The 3,854-nt window shown below is 42.2% G+C and overlaps 1 non-coding gene across 1 annotated transcript; it reads left to right on the top strand.

The window, feature by feature from the left end:
• The first annotated feature begins 3,049 nt into the window (after nt 1–3,049).
• On the top strand, nt 3,050–3,152 carry LOC112738506 (small nucleolar RNA R71). Its single transcript, XR_003169463.1, has one exon. It is a non-coding gene; the product is annotated as a small nucleolar RNA R71 (small nucleolar RNA).
• Nucleotides 3,153–3,854: the final 702 nt, after the last annotated feature.

Raw genomic sequence — 3,854 nt, 5'->3', positions numbered from 1 at the left:
AGACTTTACTGGCATAATAAATCACATGTACCAAATTGTCTTTCCTTTGTCCTAACACTGCCCCAATAGCAAGGTCTGATGCATCACACATCAGTTCAAAAGGTAAGTTCCAATCAGGTGGGGCAATGATAGGTGCAGAGGAAAGTTTTTGCTTCAAAAGTTCATAGGCTAGCATGCAATTTTTATCAAATACAAAGGGTGTATCAGAGACAAGCAAGTTACTCAAAGGTTTGGCTATTTTAGAAAAGTCTCTAATAAACCTTCTGTAAAAACCAGCGTGACCCAAAAACTCCTAACTGCCTTGACATTACTTGGTGGAGGTAGTTTTTCAATGATTCCACCTTAGCTCTGTCCACCTCATGCCTCTATTAGAGATTTTGTGGCCAAGGACTATTCCTTCTGTGACCATGAAATGACACTTTTCCCAGTTTAATACTAGGTTAGTCTCTTGGCACCTCTTAAGCACCAAGGCAAGGTGGTGTAGGCAGCTAGGAAAAGAATCTCCAAACACAGAAAAATCATCCATGAAGACCTCAATAAATTTTTCAATCATGTCCGAAAAGATGGACAGCATGCATCTTTGGAAAGTGGCAGGTGCATTGCACAATCCAAAGGGCATGCGTCTATAAGCAAAAACTCCATATGGACAAACAAATGATGTTTTCTCTTGATCTCTAGGATCAACTACTATCTGATTTAGCCGAGTATCCATCCAAAAGCAATAGTAAGCATGTCCTGCAAGCCTTTCAAGCATCTGATCCATGAATGGGAGTGGGAAATGATCTTTTCTGGTGGCTTCATTGAGCTTCCTGTAGTCTATGCACATCCTCCACCCAGTGACAGTTCTTGTGGGTATGAGTTCGTTCCTCTCATTTGGCACCACAGTTATGCCACCTTTCTTGGGAACTACATGGATGGGACTAACCCATGGGCTATCAGAAATGGGGTAGATTACCCCTGCCTGCCATAACTTCATGACTCCTTTTGTACCACTTCTTTCATGACGGGATTCAATCTTCTCTGAGATTGGATGGAGGGTCTAGCATCCTCTTCTAACAAGATTTTATGCATGCATATGGATGAACTTATCCCCTTCAAATCAGCTAGGGTCCATCCAATGGCATCTTGATGAGTTTGTAGCACCTTGATCAATTCTTCTTCCTGTTCTTGACTCAGGCAGAGCTAATGATAACAGGATGACTCTCATCACTACCTAAGTATGCATACTTGAGATTAGGGGGCAATGCTTTGAGCTCAGGTTTTGGTGCTTCCTTCTCTTCTTTCACTATCTCTGGCATGCTTGCATGGTTGTTTCAGCAGCCTTGATGTCACTAACTTCTATGTCCTTGGTGAACTCCTCCTCTGCCACTTCCTTTGTTGTTTCCTCAAAGGTTTCTTGTACTGCAATGTCCACTACATCCACCCTCATGCATTCCCTTAGTGATTCTGATGGATAGCTCATTGCCTTGAATACGTTAAACACCAATTTCTCATCATGTAGTCTAAGAGTGAGTTCACCCTTTTGTACATCTATGATGGCTCCAGCAGTAGCCAGGAAGGGTCTTCCCAGAATTATTGAAGCTTTGGCTTCTTCCTCCATATCTAACACCACAAAATCAGTAGGAAATATAAAATCTCCACTTTCACCAACAAATCCTCAACTATCCCATGAGGGAATTTAAAAGTTCGATCTGCCAATTGGAGGGCCATTCTTGTTGGTTTGGCTTCCTCAATCTTCATTCTTCTCATCATTGTTAGAGACATCAAATTGATACTGGCCCCTAAGTCACACAAAGCCTTCTCCACCATGACTTCTCCTATGATGCAGGGGATTTGGAAACTGCCTGGATCCTTCAATTTCTGAGGCAATTTGTGCTGGATGATGGCACTGCATTCTTCAGTTAACAACACAGTTTCCTCGTTTCTCCAGCTTCTTTCTTGGTCATTAATTCCTTTAAGAATTTTGCATAGAGTGGCATTTGCTCTATTGCCTCAGCAAACGGAATGTTGATTTGAAGCTTCTTGAAAATCTCCAAGAACCTGGAGAATTGGCCATCCTTTTCACTTTTCATCAAACGTTGAGGATATGGTGCTTTAGGTGTATAAGACTTCAGGACCTCTTTTTCTTTTTCTTTTGCTGCAGACGATGTAAAAGATTGTCCTTGTTCCTTATCTCTCACATTTTCCTTTGCTTCATCCTCTGTGGTTTCCTTTGAGATCTCCTTTAGATTTTTCCCACTTCTGAGGGTTATGGCCTTACATTCTTCCCTTGCAATAGCCTTGGCAGCATGAGAAACGCTTGTCCCAGGGGTTTGCTTAGACAAATACACAATTTGATTTTCTAGCTTCTGGATGGCAGCTCCTTGGTTTTGCAGGTTAGAATTTACTTCTTCCTTAAAAGCTTTCAATTCGTTATGTCTTGACTCATGGTTGCAAGCATTCCTTCTATCCTGTTTAATTGATCTTGAAATTGTTGGTTCGGGTTAGGTTGGGTAGGTTGATTATTTTGGCCATGATATGGTGGTTGAGAGTAAGTGTTTGTGTGGCTTGGTATGATCTTTGGTTGGAGTTTTGGTATGTGGACTTGTTATGTTGGTTTTGCTGGTTTCCCCACCCAAAGTTTGGGTGGTTTTTCCAGCCTGGGTTGTAAGTGTTGGAATGTGGATCATATGGTTGCCTTTGTTGATTTCCTACATAATTGGCCTCTTCCCAATCACCTCCTTCAGTACTTTCTTCCTCTTGATCTTGTGTGTGTATTGCAGCCACTTGTTTTGTTTCTAATTTCCTGGTGAGCTCTGCTAATTGCTTGGCAAACACCTTGTTTTGGGCTAGAATTGTATCAACATGGTTCAGCTCCATGACTCCCTTAGTGTTGTGTCTCTCTGATGCATAGTAGTACTCATTCTCAGCCACTGTCTCAATCACTTCAATGGCTTCTTCCACAGTCTTTTTCCTGTTCAATGAACCTCCTGATGAATGGTCTACAGCCTTCCTTGATTCATAAGACAGTCCATCATAGAAAATATGCAATTGCACCCAGTCATGGAACATGTCTGGTGGGCATTTCCTTGTCAATCCTTGAATCTCTCCCATGCCTCGTAGAGAGTTTCACCATCTTGTTGTCTAAAAGTCTGAACCTCAGATCGAAGCCTATTGACCTTTTGTGGGGGGTAGAAACGTGCCAGAAACTTGCTTTCCACCTCGTCCCATGTTGTTAGGCTCCCCCTTGGGAATGATTCCAGCCACTTCGCTGCCTTATCCCTAAGTGAAAATGGGAACAAAAGCAATTTATAGGCATCTTCCTGGACTCCATTGGACTTCACAGTGTCGCAAATTCTCAGGAATTTTGTGAGATGTTGGTTTGGATCTTCATTAGCACTCCCACCAAATGAACAATGATTCTCCACAAGTGATATTAGCTGTGGTTTGAGCTCAAAATTGTTGGCCTGAATGGGTGGTTTCTGGATGCTGCTACCACAATTCCCAGAGGTTGGGTTTATGTATGAACTAAGAACCCTCCTCTCAGGAATGGCATTGTTTCCATCAGCTCTCTCATGGTTGTGAATTCTCTATCCATGTTGAGATCTAAAGCTTCCTCAAAATTGTCCTCAGATTCTCCTTCAGATTCTTCTTCTCCCAGTATTCTCTTCCCTCTTGCTTCCCTTCTAAGTCTATGAAGGGTCCTCTCTGGTTCGGTATATGGAGGAGTTGATGTCTCTCCTCTCCTACCTGTCATACAAGAACACAGCACAGGCAACAAACAAGTGAAATACTCTCGGTTAATGGAAGAGTATGGTTAGAGCAGTTGAGGAATTAATTCAAACAGTTAGTGAGTCAGTGAGTTAGTTTCTTGA

This window comes from Arachis hypogaea, chromosome 13 (assembly GCF_003086295.3).
Source record: "Arachis hypogaea cultivar Tifrunner chromosome 13, arahy.Tifrunner.gnm2.J5K5, whole genome shotgun sequence".
NCBI classification, from domain to species: Eukaryota; Viridiplantae; Streptophyta; class Magnoliopsida; order Fabales; family Fabaceae; genus Arachis; species Arachis hypogaea.
Note: the sequence above shows the minus strand (reverse complement) of the source record. Positions and strands in the feature narration are given on the sequence as shown.